The following is a 26,899-nucleotide window of genomic DNA, read 5'->3' as shown; positions in this document are numbered from 1 at the left end:
GGGACTAGTGTATTCTGTGCGTAACCTGCGGAGAGTTGAGAAATAGAGTAGCTCGCTATATCCTTTGTTTGCCTTTGATTTTGAAGTTTGTCTCCACGAATATGAATATCTCCGCGGATTTCCTTTCTAGGTTTTATGATACTGAAAATTTTGAAGCAATGCATTTGGAACCTACATATGAAGAAGAAATGACAAACATGTGTATAGTTAGTATGTAGGCAATGCCATTTGCTAGTCAATCGGTGCAAGAGCATCAGTTGATGGACACTTTATTAAGATCAATCATCTACAAAATAAGGCTGAAGGAATCAGTTGATCGTTATAAAATGTTGCAAGGTAATAGTAATCCATACAAGATCTGTTTACCCAAGAAGTTAGCTCCGAATATAATTGAGTATTATCATTCTCCTATTTTGCCCAGAAGTCACATAGGATTGGGTAAAACAATAGGAAAGGTGTCCTCAAGATATTCATGGGAAGGGATGCTGGACCAAATTAAAGATTATGTGTTATCATGCGACTTGTTGCAGAACAACAAAAGTAGTAACAAGAAGCCTATGGGTCAATTGATTGCGAGCTATGCTACGGTAGTGAATGGATTATGGCATACAGATGTCCTTCGACCAATGCCAGATTAAAGATCGGGAAGATATCGTATGATTTTAGTTGATTCATTTTCCAAAATAGGGTTTCTGAAAACTTCCAAGAATCTATCTAGCTATACCTTGATAATTAAGTTATACAAACTGATGTGTCTAAGGGGGTTTCCGTTTGCAATTGGTCACGACAATCATTCAGTTTATACGTCAGCTAAATTTAAGGATTACCTGTTTAGTAATGGAATCAAGGATGTGCATATATCCCCTTATCATGCTGCTTCCAATCCGGGGGACTATCGAGCGTACTGTAAAGGATAGTCTGAAAATATTCTTCGGAAACAAGCAGAATCAATGGGATCAAGGATTACACGAGATTGAGTTTTCGATAAATGATGCTCAACATGCAGAAACGAAATTTACTCCGATAGAAATGGTATTTTCCTATAACGTTTGTGATCAGTTGGGTGTAAAATGGAATGTGCCCAGTGCCGATGTAATGAAGAAAGATCCTCAATTGGTAAGAAAGGTGTTGGGCAGAAAGTGTTTACAAATGTGATACTTGCGGTTACCAAGTAAATGAAGTTAATCCTGTGCAAATAAGTATTAGAGATGATATAGATTTATGACAGTTTGGTTGAAGATGGATTATGATTTAAGATTATAAAGATATAAAGAAGTATTTGTTAAGATAATGATATGAAATATAAATGTGAGTTCAAGGAAAATTAGATGTTAAAGAATTAGAAGAAGGATACGGTGATGAGTAAGAATAAAGGGATATATAAGATATTGAGTTTGTTTAAAATTATAGAAGGCTGTCTTGGTAGTAGTAACATCTTTTCTGGTATTGCTATTTTTGGAAGCTAACAAATTTGGCGCAGTCGGTAGGATAGGCTTTGAGAGCGCAGGATTAACCAAAGATCTAAGTAACATTATGGCAGCGATTCCAAACTTCCCACCTTTTAATGCTGAAACAGGTAAGTTACAGACTTATTTGGATAGATTTGAGCATTTGTGTATTGCGGCGCAGATTCCTGACGAAAGAAAAGTTTCAACCTTATTTAATGTAATGGGAGCCGAAGGCTATGATCAGTTGTGTAATATTTGTTGGCCCATATCTCCTTCCGAAAAATCATATTCTGAAATTAAGGAAGAGATGAAAAAGTATTATGCAACCAAAGTAAATATAATTTCTGAACGTTATCAGTTTCGCACACTGAAGCAGAAGGCGTATCAAACACTTACTAGTTTTGTGTTGGACTTGAAAAGGCAATCATCTTACTGCGATTTCAACTGCTGTCTTGACGATAATTTGCGAGACCAATTTGTTTTTAGAATTGCAGATGAATCGATTCGCCGGAAGCTGTTAAATACTAAAGAATTAACTTTTCAGAAGGCGACTAAAATTGCGTTGAACGTGGAAAGCACGGAACATCAGTTGAGATTATACAAGCACATGTCTAACAGTGACATACATGTGGGGCAGTCCTCCAGAAATAGGTTCTCCAAACCAAACAAAGGGCAGGAGTCACGTCCCAGTTCCAGTTCTTTGTCATCCCAAACATCACCAAATCGGTGTAGTTATTGTAAATTGCACCATAAAAAAGGAGAGTGTCCTGCATGGGGGAAGCAATGTCTAAAGTGTGGACGAATGAACCATTTCGCATTAGCGTGTCGTTATAATACTTATAAGGCTCAGAAATATGATCAACAGGCTATGAGGAGTGAAGACGGGCACAAACAGGAATTGGTGGATAATCAAACAGAACAGGAAGAGTTACTAGATTTGGCAAGAATAGTTCATTTAGATACAATATCTTATGTGGAAGATGAGGATCAATCATCTTCGAATAAGACGTCGGAGGATGGAATGTTTGATTTATTATTCACTGATCAGAGAGATAAGCAAAAAACTAGGTATAGGGAAGAAAAGAAGGTGTTAGCGAATCTATATGAAGCTACCGATCTAGGTAAAACAGAATCTTCAGCCGAAGGTGATCTTGCATCGAATTATATTTCCCAGGAAGAAAAGTTTGAGATTATATCGGCCAGGAGCCAATGGGAAGGTAATTTTGAAAACAAATCAACAGGTTCAACTAAGGGAGACAAGCGGGGTTGGACTCATTGGTTTGGTAAACGGAAAAACAGAATGCCAAGGAAGAAGATCAGTTTTGCTAATGATACAACTTCTCAGGATTCAGCGAAGTTGATGTAATCTATTTGGTATAAATCGGGACGACAAACAGATGAAGTTAGAAGATGTCTGATAGAGAATCAGAAACACATAAATACTTCGTTACCGGATCAAGGTCAAGTGAACAATGAACTAATTGTGCGGTTGATAGAGCAGCAAAAGAATATGCATGCGCAAATTGATTTTCTGAAGGCCAAGTAGTATGAAAAGCAGAGAAGCAGAAAGTCTGGGAGATGGCATGTAATCGACTCTTATTCTGATTCTTAGATTTGTCATTGTAAAGTGTATGTTTGAGGATTTTCTTTTGTAAAGGGGGGAGAATGTTGTGCATTAAGTGTTTACAAATGTGATACTTGCGGTTACCAAGTAAATGAAGTTAATCCTGTGCAAATAAGTATTAGAGATGATATAGATTTATGACAGTTTGGTTGAAGATGGATTATGATTTAAGATTATAAAGATATAAAGAAGTATTTGTTAAGATAATGATATGAAATATAAATGTGATTTCAAGGAAGATTAGATGTTAAAGAATTAGAAGAAGGATACGGTGATGAGTAAGAATAAAGGGATATATAAGATATTGAGTTTGTTTAAAATTATAGAAAGCTGTCTTGGTGGTAGTAACATCTTTTGTGGTATTGCGATTTTTGGAAGCTAACAAAAGGCCTTGGAGAATTTAGAACTATCCTGGCGAATAAAGAAGGAGCAATATAATAAATGTAGTTTATCTACTTCATATCAAGTGGGAGATAAGGTTTTGTTGAAAGCCCAAGTCAAGTCGTCGCTAGCAGATAAAGTTACCAAGTCATTATCTAGCCGTTGGACTGGTCCGTTTGAAATTATATGATTCTTAACTCAGAATACCATAGAAGTTAAAAATGTAAATGGTTCTCGTGATATAAGAAAATCTCATGTGTCATTAACGAAGAAGTATCTGGAGTTAAGACAGTAATTGACACTTTTTGGAATGCGAAGGATGAGATTAAAAATACTTTTAGAATGTCAAATTAAATGTCGACCTTCTTAATATGTAAATATTGTAAAGTGTATATATATATATATATATATATATATATATATATATATATATATATATATATATATATATATATATATAAAAGTTATTAACAGCTGTTTCTAATTGCAGATCTGGATGTGTGATAGAGGATAGGATTACGAATGCACATTACTGTCGGGATCGATCCAATGTTTTGTAAATTTGGTACCTATTGAATTGTCATCGGATTAATAAAATTGAGATGTTTTTAGACAGTCTTCCAAAAACAGACAAATAAAAAATTGAAATTCTCTTCTGTAATTTTAAATATTTATATTTATTCCAGTTTATGTAAGTTACTAGAATTATGAATGTGTTTTTTCTACTTTGGATTTTATATGGTGGTTTAAGAATATTTTTGTTAAATTGTTGCCATTAATTAATTTTGGTTATTTAAATAAGCTTGTCGTACTGATTTAAGAACAATTCTAATTGGTTCTGGGTCGGACCTGATTCCGAGATAGCTATTAGACTAACCAAAGACTGATTGTTGGAGTGTGTGTGTGGGAATTTAATTATTTTTAGTTCCTTTAGTTTAATTAGTGGATGAATGATTCGACAGGATGCTAGTAGGTAGCGTAGAAGGTGGAGGTCGTAGATAAGAACTAATTTAGACGACTAGACCAACGTGACCCAGACTTAGCTAAGAGTATATATAAACATATAATTTAAAAATCTTAGATTTTTCACTTGGGGCGCTGCGATGTTCTTACGTGTCGTAACTTTATATATATATATATATATATATATATATATATATATATATATATATATATATATATATATATATATATATATATATATATAACATTAAAAAAACTAATGAGAATAGTATTAGAGTTGCGTCCTAGTTTTCTTGTGCTAAAGGGTTAAACAGCGCCGCCAAGTGGTTGGTAGACGAACTATACCAACAGGGATGTGAAATATGTGTGAGGCCGCTTCATACTGAAGTTGGTGATAGCAAGGGAAAAATATATCTAGTGTAGAATTGGATTTTAAGTGAAATCCACATTGTTACAACGAGTTTGAGCAGATTTTGTAATGGAGTTGTGTTTTTTCACTCTTTTTGTTAATAGAAATTGGATTATAACATTGATATAAGGTTGTGCAACGAATTTTTAATACTGAATATTAGGATTTTGGAAAATTTAATAGATTTTCTGTGACCATGTGGACGTTTAGATGGAAGGTGGTAAGTCTGATTAGAAGCATATGTTTGATGTGGATAAAGACTCCATTGTTCAATATTTGTCAAGTTTTTGTTCATTCGTTGCTTAATTTCATTCCTGTAAAGATATATTCATACATAAGAGCTTATCATTCAACCTGAATGGAGAACTTGGTGATATATTTTTTAGTGATCAGTTTTCTCAATATGATATTTCGCGGCAAGTAAGTAATTATCCAAGTGAATGGATGCTTTATGTTATATGGTCTTGGAATATTCTGATGAATTTACTGCTCTATTATTTGTTTCTCTCTGCTTTAGTTTCACAATTTTATTAAATCAAAGGGGGGTTGATTTCTCGACTGGGATTGCCTTACCCTATGCGACTGCCCATGCTTACTTCGGTAAGGAAATATGAGCACATCATAACAGTAGTTACCAAGGAATATAGTATACATAATCCGACCCGATTCAATTTGGCCTCGTTTTTTAAATAACAATGCTGTTACAATATTTATTCCTCTGACAACGAGCTATTCGTCCCCCTCCAATGGTTCATATCCGGCCAGTAGTTAGGTCAACGTGAAGTTCCAGAGAGAAAGAACGGTATGTCTACGCGAGAAGCGAAATTTATAAACCCATCTGCGTATTTCCATCCCCTATATACAATGAAAACAAAGGGGGCGTGGTGGCTCAGTCGTAGAGCGTTTACCTCCGGGGCTTGGAGTTCCAGGTTCGATCCCTGCTCGGGCCTTGTGGAGTTTGTGGTGGACAAACACCGTGATCGTGAGTTTTCTCGGGGTTTTCCCGTTTCTTCCCACTTTCTTCATTCCACCATTTTCACTCATTTCTCATCATCACCATCTTCTTTAGCTTAACTGGCAGAAGCTTGCAACGTAAAACTAAAGATTTCATTTCATTTTCACAATGAAAACAAATATTTATTTTGATGACTCTTTTTGACGCATGCCTATCGTTCTTGGTTCATTAATAGCTCCGTCCTGATATTGTTAATGATATTAAGTTTACATTATATTAATTTCTGATTCTTTGGTGATTACAGGTAATGTGTGTTTAACTATTAGAAATATTTGTGTTACCATCTTTGATTATGGTTCTCGCCCCTAAAATATCAAACAACAATATATACATTAGAAAGTATTCTAGTTAGCATCGTTTTGCATTTTTAACATAGGGATTGTACAACACACCAATGAACAATCCATAAATTGGAACTGGTTTAATCGGTGTCTTGCACTAATTAATATTTCTCATCTTTACACACATTTTTAAAGTGCATGCCGTAAGGTAAATTCCATATACCCAACACACAAAGCAAGGAAAAATCAATAAAAAAATGCTGAAATTTCATGTTCTACTATGAGTGAATTATATCAGACGCACATTGCCCTTCTGATTTTGTTAAATACTATCAGCTCCGATTCCCTTATTGAAATTGGATACGCTTTATGTTAAGCTGACAAGGAAGGGTCACGCAGTGGCTCCGCTGAGATCTGAACGAGACAATTATGTTTTCATTTGATATGTTATAACGAATTCCAAAGTTATACGTGCCACCGGGCGGAATGTCGTGAGTTACAACGTACTTTGTAATATAAACGCTACAAAGCTGGAAGAATAGTTTGAACCGAGTCATTTGTTCGGAAACGGTTGTGTAAGTGGAAAACTCGGACAATACTTATCCCATCATTTTCAAGGACACATTTGTCTGATAAAAAAGTTTGCCCACGGTTCTCACAGGATCCCAGACGGTGCGCAACTCAAAATTTTTAAATGGCAAGAGAGGTTAAGTAGCACATCGTTTGAAAGCTGTTTAAAATGAAAGAAAATACAGCAAGTCTCTACTCTCTACGACAACCCTGTGCAAAACGGCGGAGGGTCAAAATATAAACGAAAATAGAAAAGAGAATGTGGCATTATTTTCAAAGTACAACATTTAAAGTTAAAACGTCTTGTCCCAGGGTCCACACAGGGTCCCAGGTGTGGTCCAACTTAAAGGTTTCAAATGGCAAGAGCAGTTAAGTAGCACATCGTTTGCAAGATCTTGTTAAATGAAAGAAGTTTGAGAAAGTCTCGACTTTCTACGACAACCCTGTCCAAAATTGCAGCAGGACAAAATGTAAACAACAGCTTAATTGAAAAACAATGGCCACCTTCAATCCAAGATGGCCGCTTAAAACCTATGTCATTCATAACAGTACAAATCGCAATCTCTATTTTTCTCTATTATGGATTTAAAATGAATAGCAAGACTAAAGAACAATTGAATTTCGATTTATCTCAACTATTATTTCATTCGGTAACAACACATATATGTTTTGTTCTTAATGTACGTTCGTCACGGTTCTCTCGACATCATATACTTCAATATAACGAATATGCGATGAACACACAACTTTGACTTCCTACTCATATTGCTAAACAAATGTTGAATACCTTCGAATATTTTTCCAATTTTGTCATACGTAGTTCATACTTCCTACCATAAAGGACTTCTTGCACCAGTAGGTTGGGGGTTCTATTGTAACTTCTTCGTACTGGTTACATTTGTATTTCATTCGTATGTCTTACGTCATTTATATGTCATTCATAATGGTTACATTTGTATGTTGGTTTGATCGCAATACTTCAAGCAATATCAAATATATCAAAAAAAGAGGAAAAACAATTCTTTTGCATGATTGGCGGGTAGTACCAAACCATGTGTAAGTCATTTCAGTACATCGACCTGCGTCAAACTTTGTTGGTTTGGTATGCTAAGAAATAACATTTAAATTCAAACTCATTTCTCACGCTGGCAACCATATTGGATTACAGATTATACACTTCGATATTTTGTGGATATCTAGTATTAACCATAAACGTAAATACCACATTTCGCTTCTCCAACGCCAGTGGTGAGAGCTGGATGTGCGCTCGATACATAGTTCGGCAAGATGTCGCGATTTTGAACATTTCGTATATTTTCTTCATTTACTAATCCACATTCATGCCAAATTAGGTTTTCCTAGATTGAGCAGTTTGGTATGGGATTTAAGCGACCACCTTGGATTCAAGGTAGCCACAGATTTTCAATTAAGCTTTTGTTTCCATTTTGACCCGCCGCAATTTTGGACAGGGTTATCGTAGAAAGTCGAGACATGCTTGATCTTCTTTCACATAACAAGAGCTTTCAAACGATGTGCAACCCCACTTGTCATTTAAAACGTTTTAGTTCGACTCCACCTAGGAACATGTGGGGTCCCTGGGACAAGGCGTTTTAACTTAAATTGTTGTACTTTGAAAATAATGCCACATTCCCTTTCCTATTTTACATTTGTCTCGCCGTTTCGGATTTGTAGAGGTGACCATGGACTTTTCAATTAAATTTTCGTTTATATTTTGACTCTCCGCCATTTTGCACTGATTGTCGTAGAGAGTCGAGACTTGTTTCATTTTCTTCCATTTTACAACAGCTTTCAAACAATGTGCTACTTAACCAACATTGCCATTTCAACATATTGAGTCTGGGACCCTGTGAGAACCGTGGGCAAGTTTTTTTTATCAGAAAAATGTGTCCTTGATAACGGTGGGATAAGTACTGTTTGAGTTTTCCATTAACCCAACCGTTTCCGAACAAATGACTCGGTTCAAACTATTCTTCCAGCTTTGTAGCTTTAATATTACAAAATACGTTGTAACTCACGACATTCCGCCTGGTGGCGCGTATAACTTTGGAATTCGTCTAGTTATAACATATCAAGTGAAAACACAATTGTCTCGTTCGGATCTCAGCAGAGCCACTGCGTGACCCTTCCTTGTGAGTGTCTTGGTAGTATCATTACTTAGGATTTATATCTGGCATTCTTAACAGATAATTTAATTTTTGAGGTTTGGTAGGGTTTAGGTAGAAGAAAATATACTGTCTATGCATGGAACAAAATACTAAAATCCAAAGGAAGTGAGTATTGCTTGAAAACAGCAGCTTCATCTGTATGATTTCCAAATTAAAAGTTGATTTTATAATACTTTGAGAATTAAACCTTGAGAAGCAATTCTATATGAGACTTGACCCACTCATTAAAGTGGAATACGAACCACACGTGCTCTCGCCAGAAATTGGACCCGAGTATCCTACGCCAAAAGATACGCTAACCGCTTATCCACAGAGAAGCTCACAGAAAGGACAAGTGTAAACTTAAACAATGAGTGGTTGCATGTGAGAAACGTTTCAAGACATTACATAGTTTGTTTAGTTAACGTTGAACTTCTTAAACTTTATAATCTTGATATCTTTGTGCAGAAGAAGCTTGCTTTGATTTTAAATCTATTATGACTGTCATTTGAATAGTAAGATTTTAGCAAAATTTTATTAATATACTATCACTTTGCCGTTACATGGCTTTATAGTTTACGAATTCCTACTTTTACGCACTGTAGAATTTTACGTCTTGAAAGGAGTTGTGATACTGGAGTCATTAAGATATTTTCTATTTATCTGGTTTAGAACTTCGATCCCATTATTAAGCTGGAGATATTGTTAATATATCTGTGTTATTTTGAGGATATGATTTTCAGCGAGCATCTTTAGAATAAAAACCAAAGGAAGCTACGATGTAGTATGATATATTTCTGTACATAAATCTAAAGTCTTGAAGTAAACCTTCAATCTGGAAATGTCACATTTTTTGTCGGAGGTATTGGTTCACGTGACGTGAGTGTGTATGTGATTAAATCTTGTATAGGAAATACATGAGCTAAATCTTGTTTGATGGGTCATAAGGTGTGTTTGCGTAGGCTCATTTGACTACAACTGTAAGAGGATTTGTTTCTGATTTTGCGTATTAATATTGCTGTCTTACCTCTCATGGCTAAACTTAAGTTATATCATATATCATTATAATACCTGATCTGGAATCGAATAAAAGACTCACCCAGACATGTATTAAAAACAATGAACGTGTGTTTGTTCACAAAAAAGTTTGTCTTTGTTGGATTCGAAGAAGAAGAATTAATGGATGACATTGAATTTAGCTTTACAAAGGAGATACAAACGTTCGGTAGTTCCTAGAAAACAAGATTACTGAGGATCATTGTTTCTTTCATATTCCATTGATAATACAACTAGGTCTTAGCTACCATGTGAATCTCGTTATTATGACTCTCGGTGACGAGATAGAGAGGGAGAGATGTTTCTGTGTGAGGTTTAGGAGCACAGGAGCGCTAAGCGGAAAAGACAAACCACTTTTATGTTCACAATATGAGTGGAGATGTACGTGTGTTTTAGTTTTGATAATATCAATCTCCTTAAAGTTTATAGTGAATCGTAAATAATTAAATATCTCATTTATTTTATACTCTGTACAGACAAATGTGCCCTTTACCGTAAGGGTGACACGCGATATTGGCGAGTGAATGACAATGGTATAATAGGTGGAATTTTACTGTAGGGAAGGAGAGTACACCGAGAAAAATCACGGATACGATGTAGTCCGTCACAAATTTACTCCCGTGAACATCAAACCAGGGACCATAAGCACAGAGGTAAGCACATTCTATAATTGAGACACCATGGCCCGTAAGAGAGAGAGAGAGAGAGAGAGAGAGAGAGAAGGAATCTTTCAGTTTAACTTCCCTGAAATATGCCGTTTACGCTAAAGGGGACACATGATAATGGCAAGTGAATGACGATGGTACAATAGGTGGAATTTTACTGTAGGAACGAGATACGATATTGTTGTGCACCACAAATTTACTCTCTCGAACCGGGGACCCTAAGAATGGAACATAGAAAGAAAATGATTTTTGTTCCGCTTGAAGTTCTTAATCGTATACAATCACCATCATCATCATGCGTCCGCAAACGTGAATTTAGTTGGAATCAAAAAATACAAAACATTTTATATTTATCCTCTCTTAATGATGAAGAAAAATGGAATCAATATAATAATGTTCATAAAAATTTAATATTTAATGAGAAAACAATAAGAGACTGTGACACTTTCTATTACGTCAACTAAGTCAGATAAGCCTGAAGTAGGAGAAGAAATATTGATATCTATATAAAAATGTATCGTGAAAGAGCGGAATTACTAGTACAAGGAATGAAACAATTTGATAAGATCACATGGGAAAAGATAGGAACTGTTTACATCAAAGGTGGTAAACTACAAGGATCTCACAGTGTCGATTTAATTTCTAATGTATCACGACCACGGAAACACAAATCCACCTGGATGAGAAAAATTTTGCAATTATTTATCTTCTAACACACCACAAGAATTTGTTGGAAATTCAAGACGTTTGTCATATATTTTACAACAAAACAAAGCATTTCCACTTGTATCTTCTTCACAAAATCTGAAACTATTTGTAGAAGAAAAAGACGAAGAAGAAGAAGAAAAACGAAGAAAGTATTATCTCCTATAACAAGACCGAAATTAATGTGTAAACATTCAGTATGGTCAAGATGAAAACAATAAACCAACAGTTAAGCAAAATTTATTACAGCCCTTTGCAACCTGCTTCGTTTTCAACTCTTAAATGTTGTCGATCGCGACAAAGAAGAAAGTTCACACACGCTGCATAAGAAAGTGGTTTCTCAAAAAATCAAAATATATATTACACAAACCAGTGCGTCTTCGTTTCAAAAGAGATTTCTATGTAGTGAATAACTTTGATGCTTAGTGAGAAAGTGTTATTAATGATCTTCTGTCTCTTTCATAAATTTAATGATGTATATCGTTATATTTTTATATTATATCATTATATTCTTTCTGCGTTCGAATCCTGATCGTCTTCAAGTTCTGGTTTCCTTAGACCAGAAAAGTAATATTTGTTTCCGGAATCGTGATCGAACAAGATGAAGGAGAAAGTATTTCTTCCTATTCTAATTTGTATTCTTTTTCAGTGAGGTATCCATGAGTTTGAAGGTGATCTGTTATACCATTGGTTTTCCCAACCTGCTGTCCTAAATTTGCATCAATATTTCTACCTGTTAACATACTATGTTGCTAGATTACCATATTCCCATAACTTGAATGATGTACTTGCGTAGATAAAAGTGGATCCGACGTCAATATTTCCTAACCTGTGAAAAAAACAACCAAAAACACGTTTGAAAGGATAGACCACACATAAAAAGCTAAGAGTTATTATGTAAAATAAAAGAAAAATAAGTTATGATAAATTAACTCTGCATAAAGGGAGATTTTTCATTGGAATCTACGAAAAATGGACTTAACTAGTTAAACCAGTTTATATTTAAAATTGAAACAAATGTCTCACAATATAAGCTGCTTCCACATGGGTTTACTGGTGGAAAATTCACAAACGTTCAAGTGCGTATAAGGGCGTCCCAATTGCATACACGCAATCGTTGAAATTTAAAGGATCGCGAGGGGAACCACACTACCGTCCAAAATCATTTCCCAAAACCGATGCACAGTGGTCGGAATAGTGAGGAAGGCGTAAAGAATTCATTTTTCAAAATACAAATTACAGACGCAAAACAGTTGTAGCAGTCATCTACATTTATTCTATTAGGATGAAATAATATTGACTGAAATATTTCTTAGTTACGGTAATTGCAGACGTGCCAAAATAGAGCAACTTTCTTTGCACAAAATTAGCGAATCTGTGTCTTCTTTTGATAAATCCTTTTCCAAGTAACAATGAGAGCTGAGGGCCATATTAAAAGTATTATCTATACGGCTCAACATCGTGAACGTCACACAGTTACATTGAGTAATGTTGATTGCATTTTAGTAGTTAAAATAAATGAATATATTAATAGCCATATTTACGAGTATTTGAATAACAGATAATATTTTTAGTTATGAGAAATGAACACAGAATGATATCGGGAAACTTACATACGGTTAACAGAATATACTTGTCAATAAGGTCATGTAGGTTTAATTGTCTTGTTCCGACCGTTTTAGTAAATATGACATGACATCCCTTACGTATTATGCTGGGAAAACCCTTCTTTTGGACGAGTTTCAGATCTGTAACACGACTCTCTTCAAAGTGTATAGTCATATTGGAATAGCAATTTTAAATTTTGGAACCTTTAATAATAAATTCGTCATCTCACACCTTCAAAACCTCACTATATCTCATTTCTGATCCAAAACATGTATTTGTTCAATTTTCTTCGATACATTGGATTCGCCTTTTTAAATTTCTCAATTATCATGTCAAATTCGTTATCTGCGACTCTAAAAACATTTCGATACCCAATTCCAGATGCATAGCATACATTTTTCACTCTTATGTCTATCAGTTTGACTGTTAACGAAAATCTTTAAATACAGCATTTCGAAACACTCCTTCTTATTTTGTCCATCTTTTTCGCAATTTGGACAACTGCGCGATGGATCTCCATACCTTAATCCACGTTATCTTTAAAGAACGTTATTTTGACAACACTGAACGCTTTACGGATGATAACACTGATGATTAGGTACATTGAGTAACTTTTTCGGCGTAGAATTACATTCATATTAAGTTATATTCCATTATCTCATTTCGTTTATGAGAAAAGGGCAAAATATATATGGCAAATTTTTGCCTTCAAAAACCTCTTGTGTGTCCTTAATATGCGTTTCGGAACGCTGATTTTATCTATCATTGGAACAGAACATTTGCGGTATTGAAACCCATATGTTAGCAAGTCGAAAATTTGCAATCTAACTTTCGATTTAGCCATCGTCTTCAATAAAAATGGCTTAAAACACATATTAATTCGAATACAGAGGGCAAATCACTAGAGCTAGAAAAACGAAATTTGGTATGAAGGTGGATCACAAAAACTGAGTCACTAAGTTTTTGAATCTCAAAAATTCGTCGTCTTCATTCCAATGTGGTAACGAAAACGCATTTCGCAAATCGCTAGTGCTAGAAAAACGAAATTTGATATAATGATGATGATGTGGTTTTATGTCTGAAGGCAGGACTTTTACCTCAATGTCCCTGGGTAAGATGAACCCATGGTGGTTTGACATTGTCCTACATGTTATGATCATGATGATGATGTCTGAAGGTTCCGAACAAATTGTATCGCTATTGGTAATCAAGGCCGGGACCCCTTGAAAACAATGTGACGATACTTACAACTCATCCACCGGGTACACTTAGTCAGAGTAGGTCATTATATTTTAAAAGACATAAAATGATGCTACATAATATGGAAACAAAATACAAAAAATTCAGAGAACCAAACGAAGCAGTTACAACGAGCAGTTTCACATAAATCCGTTATGTACCGTACATTCACTCCACCCTTTTTCCATCTCTCCAGGACTTAATAAAGCCGGTTTTTGTGATAATTGTCATCACTAAAATACATATTTCAGATGCTAATACCGAAAAAATGGCCCTAAAGGCTTAAATTCAACATAGCATAAAAATGATCCACTTTATTATTCAGTAACATCCGCGGTTCAAACTACTATAGGTAGAGAAAGAAAATTTTGGCAAGGCAGTGTGTCTTATCAAGTGTAGTCTATTTTATCACACATTTTCGAAATGTTTTGAAAGACAGTATGTTTGATTCAGTAATTGCAGCCAACAAACTTATGTATGGAAAGCATGTCCATACTTCACATATTACGTTTCTCTGTCATATATAGTTTTTTGAGTTTTTCAAATATTATACTAACGTACACTCGATGTCAATTTTATTCCAAACTTCGTTTCTTTGGCTAAGGAATTTGAGCTGCAGTGGCAGCTTTAGCGGGTAAGCCAGGTAGCCAAGGGTCTACCCAAAAATTTTGAAAAATATATAGACGCTGAAATTACATTAAAGAGTAATTTCCACTATTTATATTAATAGTAGATACTTTTTTTTAACAAAAAGCATCAACCACTACTGTAAAAATAATTTCCTACTGTCATTTATTAATAAAGAAAGGAACTGAAATCATTAAGTTTCATGTTCCACGGTTATGCCGGTTAGGCTAAATAAGGCAGTGATGATGAGAGATGAATGAAATGATAGAATGAAGAAAGTAGAAGGAAACAGCAGATCCCCGAGAAAGCCCACGCATACGGTGTATGTCAACCACAACATTCATTTGGCGGGACCTGGAATCGGGCCAGAGGCTCCAAACACCATAGGTAAACGCTCTGCCACTGAGCTACCGCGGCCCCATTAAACAATCAAATGTGTAATTGTATCCATAAGCGAGGGATCGGGCTTACCCAAAATTCAAACCCTAAAGCCGCGTCTGTGGAGCTGGCTACAGTTTAAAAATATTATGTTAATAGATTCCAAATTGCTACGTTTTGAGCACTTTGTACTTTCCTCGTTACTTACTTTTGGTGCTAAACCTTCATGCTACATTTCGTTTCTGTAGCTCCACCAATTCGAACTGTTCATATTTTTGAAATTTAAAATCTGCCAGTTTGGCCGCTTTGTTCAATTTAGGCTTCTACTGTAATTTTGTTGTGTTAACATATAGCAGTTCGAGCTTCATTGAGGTAGGGCTTCATTCTAAGGTCATGTGTAAAAATCCCTGTGTATAGATGAAACCTAATTTCTCTCGCCTCATCCTTTACTAACATTAGTAGCTTATTCATTTAGTTCAATTAAGTAACAAATGAAAACCTTAAATGTAATATTAAGCTATACATTATTTTTTGGGACACATTAAAAAAATCTGCGATGAATGATCTAAACGAACCAGGTTCTTAACCAGTAATGTTCCTAACCGGGTTAGTTTCGCATCTTTGGGAGAAAATAGCAGTAAACAATAAGCACAGAAATGAAAATATTTTAGTCATTTCGCAATCACCGAATTTTTCTTAGGGTATTAAGTCTGTTTAAAATCTTCTTCTGATTTTCTCGTCTTTAGTACTGTATATGGTGCACTACATATTTAAATGAGGTGTTAATGGATTCCACGTTTTAGTTTAAGCTTTATTTCAAAAACAACGAATACAAAGTTGCGGATCTGGATTACCTATCCTATCTTCAGTTAGTTTGTGATGTAAATATAATTTTAGGTGAAATTTTAAACATTTTATATAAGATTTAGATTTACAATAAATTTTGATCCCTCCCAATATTCTTGTAGCCTTCCCAAAGAATAATGCTTGATACATGCCAGTTACATGATAATTTTCAGCAGAAAAGTTCGAATATTCGCATATTAAGAGTGATTTTGTCAATACGACCGTACATTCCCTATTCTCGAAACAAATCAGCCACTATGAATCGAAAACAAATAATTTGAAAGAACAACAATCCTATAGTATGAAAATTTATACCAACACTTCAAGAGGAAGAGAGTGAGAGAGAGAGAGAAAGAGAGAGAGAGAGAATTGCAAATTTTACATCACTACAGGACGCGTAACATATGTTCCCTTAACACATACAAACACACATAATAAATACTGAATAATTGTTTTTTCAAATGTTAAATGCCACTACCGACAACTAAAAATGACAGCTATCAATCTGTTTGTTCTTCTATCTTCTCTTTTATCCTTGAAACAGAAATATGCACGAAGTGAAGCAAAAGCACATTTTGCCTTTAAACTCTATAATGCATTATCTTTTTCAATTCATTGAAAAGAAAGTGGGAAAATTTAAGAACCGAATAAAATCTAAAAATATACTTTATTGCAGGAAAGTGAGAATTGCAGGTGGTAATGCACTTTTGGAGTCGTGTATACAATAATGAATATTAGAAATAGTGAAATAAGAATATAATAGTAAAAATATTAATTAATTAATTGGAGTTATACATGCCTTTCCAGTCAGAATAATATAGACATGTCTTATTTTAGAGTGGTATGTTGAAAAAGAATTCGAGTATTAATCGCATAGGAAGTAAGTAACTTACATAGTTATTATTGCAATTCATTATTTTTTGTTATGTGCCATTTCAAAACGTAGAAGGATATACAAATGTGATTTTCTGTTATTAAGTAAATCTCTTAAACACTCATGATCTCTGGCAGTGAGCTGTTGGGAAATCTGAGACCGCTCTTTAACTAAGAAATTTCTCCCTTCTTGACGGTATCTTCGATTGTGTTGAATGTAGACTACCATATATTTAGCAGTGCCTTCTTGCCGTATATTGGCAATACCCCTGGCGAGAATCTTCTGAAATCACCACTGCTTATAAATAGATTTTCTTTGTAAATCAGACTGTAATGATGGGATTTTGAACATAATTAATATTTTGTTTTCAGCTATTTATTTTAGATTTTCAATTTGTATGATATTCCGTTCTAATCTAATTTAAAAGGAAACTAGTGAGTTGCCAAAGAGTTATCCAAAGAAATGTCCTCAGTCTTAGGACAAAAATAGGAACAAACTGTGAAAGAATACTTCCTACAGCATTTTAACTCATTGACTGATTGATAGACTATTGACGGCCTTTGATACCATTTGCAATTATGTGAAAATTATTAACCCTGGAATACACAGACAAAAACAGCTTACGTGAATACACAGGTGGGGTGCCAGCGCACCCCATATAATTAAACGCTACTAAAATTATAATACACGAACTTAAATATATTTATTTTACTTTACCAATTACAAGAATACACAATAGTAGTTTGTATGTACTTTTGAACAGACACAGCTATCCTTACTGCACGAAATGCAGACTTTCTTTCTGTGCTCAGCACAAACAGCCTATGTGCATCTGAAACAAAAAAGATTTAGTTTTCCTGTCCTTATTCCTAGGGTACATTCGATATCGTGCTTGCTTTGGAAGACTAGATCTTGAATCAATTACAGGTGGCAATTCTTTTTGAATTCCAAGAATATTTCTGATACCCATAGACAAATTAATAGGAAGATTTTTGTTGAGGCGCTTCAGCATGTAGGGTTAGCTAACTGCAACCCCAGGTTTATATATATATAGAGAGAGAGAGATAGAGAGAAACTCAGAGCGTATGGTTGAGAATTCATTTATGACCGTTTCTTCCTAATATTGAGGCTTCCCTTATAACTGGATCATTTTCGATGTTACCCTCAGTGTCACTCGTGTCACTTCCACTAGTTTCATCATCGACTTCCAATTATACTTCAATATTTTCATCGGACTCACTAAAGTACCTTTAGAATCATAATCTTCTTCTAATATGTTCACTACAAGGTCTGTAAATTTGCTTGAACCTGCACACACTTTCGTGATCATGCAATTAAACAAATATGCACGCAAAGTATCTAAAACGAATTTCGTCAAAAATTGAATTTTACATACGTACACAGGTGGGGTGCTGGAGAATCCCACCCCATGAATATATTCTCTTCTAAAACGAGACAATTTACTTCACACCCACCACCGTGAATGTCATGATAGAAAATGAGAATACATGGAAGCACCATCAATGCGCTTGAGAACAGAGATACAATGGCGATGAGTATATCATCTGGGGTGCTCCAGCACCCCCTGTGTATTCCAGGGTTTTCCTAATATGATGTGTAGTTCTTCAGATTATTTTTCAACTGTTTGTATCCCTTTATGATTTTAGCAGATTACAGCACCATCTGTCACGCAAGGAAAGAACGTTCAATACAAAATTACATACTTCTTCACGCAGAATCCGAATATGCACTAAAAAAGGGTTTTGTATTTAAAATTTCGAAGTTCAAAATCTGGAGGGTGGGGGAATTGGCCGTGTGTGATGTTCCCATTCGAGACGAAGAACTTTTGTTAATACTTGTTAAAAACTCTATTTGTTTTTTAAAGATATTTCACAAAAAAGTTTGAAGTGCTTCATTTTTCAACTTTTTGTAACACATTTTGATTTTGTCGATTACAGCGTCATCCATCACACATCCAATAATGTTCAATACTGTTAGGGTACAAAAATCAAAGGGCAGAATATGTTATGAAATTATACACATACCGTTGAAACAAAAAGAAGAAAAAGAGAGCAAATAAAAACAGAAGATTGTAGATTGAATAGAACAACATGTATATAAGTTACTCCTAAAATGTTTCATAATGATAGTGTTTCATGTATTATAGATTTAAAGTGTGCTACTTAATAAAAAGTGGGCACTGTGTTTAAACGATATTTTATACTTTATTATAAGCATTTTAAAAGGATAACAAATAGATCAGTCGGTATGATTGCTTAGTAACGAAGCCATGTACCGAGAACCTCTTTTTTTTTGTGATGAGCAAATGGTTAAGTTTTTGGTGAATACGGGAGCAGCCGTTTCTGCTATAGGTTATCAATCGCCTTTATTAAAGGAAATTTTGATTAAAGATTTTCAGGGTCGTTTGAATAATGCGGACGAATCTCCTACGAGGGCTATCCAGAAAGTAGATTACGTTTTGGAATAAAAAATCAACAAAGTATAGGAAACAAATTTTATTATATACAGATGAAAGCCACACACAAATACTACTTTTCGACATAGTCACCATTCAAATTAAGGCATTTATCGTAGCGATGTACGAGCTTGGAAATTCCTTCGTCGAAAAATTCGGCCGTCTGCGACTTCAACCACTTCGTTACCTCTTCTTGCAGCTGTTCGTCGTCATCAAAACGCTGCATAGCCAGCCACTTCTTCATTGCTGGGAATAGGTGGAAGTCGCTCGGTGCCAGGTCGGGACTGTACGGCGGATGAGGAAACAACTCCCACTGAAAAGATTCAAGAACTTCACGCGTGACATTTGCCGTGTGGGGCCGGGCGTTGTCGTGAATCAACAAGATCTTAGAGCTCAACATTCCTATGCGCTTGTTTTGAATTGCTCTTCTGAGGTTTTGCAGAGTTTGGCAATACCTTTGAGCGTTTTGTAGTGCCTCTTTCCAGGAAGTCCACCAAAATCACACCTTTTCTGTCCCAAAAAACAGTCGCCATCATCTTCCTTGCCGACATTGTTTGCATGCATTTCTTGGGTTTTTGGGGAGAACCTGTGTGCCCCCACTGCATTGATTGCAATTTCGTTTCACAGTTCACGTGTTTCACCCATGTTTCGTCACCAGTAACGATGCGATCGAGTAAAGAGTCACCATCCTTATTGTAGGCGTCCAAAAAGTGCAACGCTGCAGCCATTCGCTTATTTTTGTGGTCCTCTGTCAAGATTTTTGGAATCCATCTTGCACAAAACTTGTGGTAACCAAGCTTTTCGCTGATGATTTCGTGCAACAAACTTCGCGAAATTTGTGGAAAACTCAAAGAAAGTTCCGTTATTGTGAACTTTCGATTTTCACGGACTTTAACATCGACTTTTTCGACAAGTTCGGCAGTCACTTTGCTGGGTCTCCCACTTCGATCTTCGTCGTGAACATTGGTTCGGACATTTTTAAATCTTATGACCCACTGTCGCACTCCACCTTCAGTGATAATGTTGTCCCCATACACTTCACACAGCTGCCGATAGATTTCTATCGGTTTACAGTTTTTTGCTGTCAGAAACCTTATTACTGCACGCACCTCGCAGCTCGCGGGATTTTCAATTAACGCAGACATTTCAAACCGTCACAGTATCTTAACGGAGCACAGCACGAACCTCTCACTAGCACGGCTAGATGCCGACTGAGCTGCGCAACGCTCTGACCCCAAGATGGCCGCGCTAGCCCCGCCCCTAGCGGACACAGACGAAAATGTAATCTACTTTCTGGATAGCCCTCGTATTAACACTGTGGGAAAGTGTAATGTTATGGTAGAACACAAAAGTTACAAGGTTCGTTTAACTTTAATGGTAGTTAAACAAGAAACATTCCTTCCTATTTTAGGATGAAGTTGGCTTGACGAGATAGTACCTGAGTGGAGGAAGCAATAGTTTGAGATGTTTGATATTACTAGTGATCTGAGACATGTGGAAGCAGTAGACAACCAAACAGTATATTTATTGCAAGCACAATTGAAGGATAAGGGGAAAAAGGAGGAATGTCGTAAAACTGCATTTTTGAGAAAACAGCGTTTTTATATTTTAAACCGCGTAAAACCAATAGGGTAGTTAAATCTTTAGCCCCTATTTACATGGACATTTCGCCATCTGCGAATGCATGGCATGTACTGTCAAATAGTACCAGTAATCACCAAAAGATAGGACAAAGATGTAATATACCTTGTTTGTTACAGACAAGTTATTAGACTCAACGTGAATTTTGGATTTTATTACTCACATTAGTATCTTATTTTTATAACAGTGCAATTTAAAGTATTCTTATATTTATTGTTCTTTCACAAACATTGCGTTGATATGCAGATTTTGTTGTGTTTGGACGGTGGTTCTCGTGATAAACTGCTCTTGAGTCTGTTTTGCCAATGTTCTTCTTCTTCTTTTTTTTTTTGAGTCGCACAGAGTAGGAGAATATACAGGCATAGGAGCATTACGGAATGAGCCCAGTTTATAACGTCGATTTATAGTTCCAATTAATGTTGTAGTATTCTTTCTTTTTATATATTTTGTTCATTAAGGTCTGTATTTAGTGTAAATTATCTTTATTTCATTTAATTAAGCGTTGGTAAAAATTTCACCGAAATTTCCGACATTGAGAATGAGAGAGAAGCGACGCGGTGAAATGACTGTTTTTATATATACTGTGTACTTCACCCACGCCGGATAAAACTTGTGTTTTGTGCTTTCTTTCTTTGGTGAAAGATATTTAATTATTTGAAGTGTTGAAAGTTATTTCGTACTTCTATTCTGTATAGCAAGATTCTCGAAGGAGTAAAGCTACCGAAGAGAATATTATTCTTCCTGAGTTGTGGATGAAAGGCAGATAATTCTGATGTAATGAGAGGAGGCAAGCTACGCACATGGTCATTCTTTTGTAATCGGAGTTATGCAGTGATAATGGTATTTTCCTTTCTCTTCTAGCTGCATTTCAGGTAATGTTACTAACTTCAAGTCTATCTACGTTGACTGTTCTGCATTGGAACATCGGAGTGAAGTGCATTTAACGTCTTTATTGGAAAACTTGAATCTTTAAACTAGAACCGTGGAAAGTTAATGGATATATTTAGTTCAGTTAATTTATTATGGAACAAGATCGTACTAAATAAAACTATTATTACTTCTTAAGAGCTATAGTGGTCTATCAGAGTTGAAATAAAGATCTATAGTTGTTTATTAGAGTTGAGATAACGAAATTAAAGCACTGGTGTTCTCTACATGTACAAAATATTATTTGTGGGTACCTAAATGTATAGCTTACGATCGTATCCTACATACGACACGATGTCCGAGTAAAGAGTTCTTATGGAGGAAACCTTCTCCCAAAGGGGCCAGCCTGTGCGCGGCCTCGAATAGTCTTCGTCAGCCCTCTCATCATGTAAGTCATGCGTTGTGTTAATCTCTCTCTCTCTCTCTCTCTCTCTCTCTGCTGTGACGTTTATTAAGTCTTGGGTTAAACCGCATTATCAGTTTATTAGTGTATTATCTACTGTCAAAGCTCAAGTTTAAGTGAAATTTCGTATATCATAATTGACGGTATTTACCAGTTCTTCTCACTATTTCTTATAGGTTCAGATGATTACATTCGTAAGGTTGCCACGTTACAGAGGTTGTTTTAAATAGTGTTAACACCTTTCCAGAAGTTTTGACATTCCAAGCTACGTTAAGCCCAATCGTTTTCTGTCAGTTAATTGTCTGTCTATATATATCTTTTCTCGTCCATCAATCCAAAGTTTATCTAGTTAATACATAAATATCTCGTCCAATCGCCGTTTACTAAGTGTACTACATACCATATGGTTTATTGTCTATTAAATTCAGACTGTCTACCTATTATACTGTTCGTCTAACTTGTCCGCCGGAAAGGGAACATTATTATTATTAAACTGTCAAGTCACTAGTTGCTGTGTCGGCCCAGGGAAGGTTCGGCTGTACACGTTATTATCTAAGCTGTTATGGCATCTTGCTCTATGTGAAGTGTGTGAAGAGGAGTTCGTTCCTGCTGAAGTAGTGATTGAGATTTCAGGTGTATCACATTTGACTTAGTTAATTTTATGACATTGAAGTTAATAGTAAAGTGCGCCCATGGTTGCAGCTGCCGAACGGGGATGTTCCGTAAATATTTCCTCCGTTCCTTCGTTGGTTGTTGACTTCGGCACCTGAAATGAACCGGAAGCGGTAACACTTCCTTCAGCTGGCGCTCGCTCAGGCGAGAATTACTCTGTTCTTGTTATTGTGCCGTACATATGATGAGTGATGTGAAATTCTTAATGTTTATTCAATTTGCTGTGACTAAACTACAAGTGTTTCTTTTAAGCGGTGTGACGAAGTGTCAAGTAACTGTTTCTAACACCTACAGTACAATCTACTTCAACTATTGGTTTACTGACAGTTCTGTTATGAAAGATGAAAAATGGAAATCTGATAATGGTTTGTATTGTAAACGAATTTGTTATGAGACTGACAGACAGAATCCTAATTGTATTTCTCTTGATTTTTTTTCTCTGATGACCATAGGTTACAGTATATATGTCAAGGCACCTTACACTGATTGTAATAGTTTGGTTAACTACAACGACAGTAAAAATTGAAGTATTGTTAATAAATCATATCTGGAAATGATTTTTTCCAAAGTACTTAAGATAAATCAAGGTAAATATAATATATATTTAAGATAAAGTTTTATAAAAGGGAGTTGAATGGAGCTAGTACTCTTTCCTTTAATCTGCATCCGCCGGAGGTAAGTTTCTGGTTCTTCATTTTTTTCGTTTTCTTTTATTTCCGTTGCGCGATGAATTCCCTTCTTGGTTCCTTTCGAGGTTCCCAGGACGTCGAATCCGTGATCAAGAAGGTGAGTTCAAGGGAGGCGGTCGTTAGGTATTGGTAATAATTAGGCCTCCCTTGAACTAGGCTTTAGATTGTAGTAGTGGTTACAAAGAACCAGATAAAGCACACACATGGGCATTCCTTGTTTTCTCCCTTACCCTTCAATAATTAAATCAATTTGAGGAAGTTTTTAAAGGATCCATTGATATATCTCTTTAGAATTTTAAAGTGAATATTCCAGTAAAAACAAGCGGCTACGCCGATTTTTAGAGAAGCACATGATATACCTTATGCGTTACAAGATCAAGTAAAAACGAGTTGAATACTCTATGTAACGCAGGAGTTTTAATGAAAAATACGCAAGCGGATTGCGCGACGCCTATAGTTATAGTTAAAAAGAAAAACTGCTCCATAAGATTGTGTTTAGATTTTAAAAGAACGTTAATTTAGTTACGAAAAGAGTAAGTTATCCTTTGCCGAAGATACAGGACATATTCAATAAGCTAACAGCAGCTAAATGTTTTGTATTGCTGGATTTAAAGCAGGCTTATTTACAACTTGAAGCTCAAGAAAGCTCGCTAAAATACTTAGCTGTAAATACTCCCTGGGGCTTATATTTACATCACAGATTGCCTTTCGGTTTGAATTGCTCAGATCAAATATTTCAGCAGTTCATGGATATAATAACTAAAGATTTGGAAGGAATAATTTGTTATCTGAACGATGTGCTAATATGGGGAAGCACTTTAGAAGAATGTCATAAAAGAACTACTTAACTTTTGCAAGAAATCAAGGACTACAGTATTCAGGTTAATAAACACAAAAGTATTTTCTTTGTACAATCTATTACGTATTTAGGTTATGACATTTCACAACAAGGTATTTTACCCGCGAAAGACAAAATGCAGCCAATTTTGGATAGATCTCCTCCAAAAACATTCTGCAGTTACAGTCGTTCATGGGAATGTTCATGGGAATATTTCTATCATAGACATTTACCTTCTTTACCTACTAATATTCCTTCGTTATGCGGTTTATTGAAGAAAGGTTGTCAGGTGAGAGTGGTCCTGTACTCATAAACAAGAATTCCAATTAGCAAAATACCTGGTAAAGGAAGCTAGGATCTTACATCTTTTAAAGAAGACGCTGAAGTTGTTTTAATGACGGATGCTTCACCAGGTGGAGTGGGGGCAGTATTATACAACAAAGTAGAAGGTCAACTGAGGACAGTTGCTTGTGCATCAGCTACACTCCCGGAGGCAGAACAAAATATTCTCAGTTTGAATGGGAAGCTTTAGCCATAATTTTTGGGTGCGGAAATTAAATAAATTTCTTTTCGGAAAGTATTTTAAAATTCTAACTGATTCACAGACTGTAAAATGGATTTTCGGGTTGAAAACTTCAAATGGTGGTGCTTCTCCGAGAATACAAAGATGGTTTCTGTCATTAACAAAGTATGATTTCGACATTGTATATAGTAAATCGGTGAAATTAGCAGATTGTTTATCAAGATTGCGTCTAAGAGTGCCGACAGAGGAGGAAAAGGTAGCAACTGAATTTATTTGCAAAATCGCGTCCACTATTTTGGAAAAAGAGGAGATAAAGGAAGAATCTAGGAAGGATCCCACGAGTTTGAAAGTTAAAGAATGGATGATGAGAGGTTGGCCAAAGAAACTGCCTTCTTGTTTCGATTTCATGGAATATCAACACATGTTTAAAAAACGTTTTCAGTTAGAATGGCAGGATGATTGTTTTTTTTTTTTTTTTTTGAGAGGAAGGGTGTTAATACCTAGAAGATTAAGAAATCAATACATGAGAAAATTACACCAAGATTATATGCTACGCTAAAATTAGCATCTGAAAAAGTTTGGTGGCGTGATATGATGAATGATTTACGTTGTTTCTTAAGAAATTGTGAGATTTGTGCAGCAGTGGCTAATAATGTTCCTAACAAGTAAACCTTACGTTTGGTTGATCGAGCTGTTGACTGAGACACATACGAGAAAGTACTAAATGTGGTCAGTATTTCAGTGAATTTGTAGATGCGAAGCTCCAGGGGTTTAGGAGATACAGCTACCAGAACATCACATGGAAGTACAGAATAGTCTTCATATAGTTGGAGGTAAAAGCTCTGTAAGACCTCTTGTAACGACAAAAGGTGAATAACAAATATATGGGTACATATTAGGACTAGGGGGAAGTCATATAGTAGGGGTATACCTGACGGCGGCCATCTTGAAATCCGCCATTTTGAATTAAGGTTAAGTTTTTAAAATAGGAATAGGGTTATGTGATATATGATATAAGGAGCAAATTTAATCAGAAGAACAATGGTGACATTAATTTTGATTTATGCGCAATTGGTAGAAAGTTACAGGGAAATTAAATATTATTGCGTCGTCACTGTGTGTGCCCGAAGGAGTTACACTGATCAAGTTACTGATACCTAGTGGTTGTACTGGCATGATTCAGCCTCCAGATGTTCACTTCTTTCGCCCGTACAAAGCATTTTTTCGTTTCATTACTAATACAGCAGTAACAGAAAGAGACGTGAACATTTGGCATCGTGATAGGTTCATACGACTTCAGTCGTTTACAATTTACCAGTTCAGTGCTCCTCGTTTTCCCAATATGATTCGATTCTCTTTCAATCAGGCTGGATATTTGAATGAAGAACCTGGACGTTGGATCGCTCCTTACGACTACTGCTTTAACGGAATTGTTAACGATAAATGTGTCAAGTGTAACTCGATTACCATGGTCAGGTTTGCTCACTGTGAGCAGAGCATTTGTGCAAGTCATGCACTCTTCTCTGAACTACATATTGATTGTACTAACTGAGGACTTTTCTGGAAGAAAGGCAAAAGTTCAGTTATGACTCAATTCCACTTTGGTCATTTTTCCTTAAACTAGCAGCTTGTTTATGCGAGCAAAAATGGTTATACCGTTGGATTTATGGTAAAATTTGCTATTAATAAGGTGTCAATGTTATGCATTTTGTTTAAAACTTTTGTCTGATTCAAATATCGGATTTGAACATAGGCGCCATCAAGGCAACTCTTACCATAGACCTAATATTTATCCACCTGCTTTTTATTTAATTATTATCATTAACACAAAATTTACAAGGTGAGGTAAAGGTCTAATACATATGCTGCAACAATA

The sequence above is a fragment of the Thermobia domestica genome, chromosome 3, assembly GCF_964235325.1.
Source record: "Thermobia domestica chromosome 3, izTheDome1.hap1.1, whole genome shotgun sequence".
Lineage (NCBI taxonomy): Eukaryota > Metazoa > Arthropoda > Insecta > Zygentoma > Lepismatidae > Thermobia > Thermobia domestica.
This window is presented reverse-complemented; position numbering follows the sequence as displayed.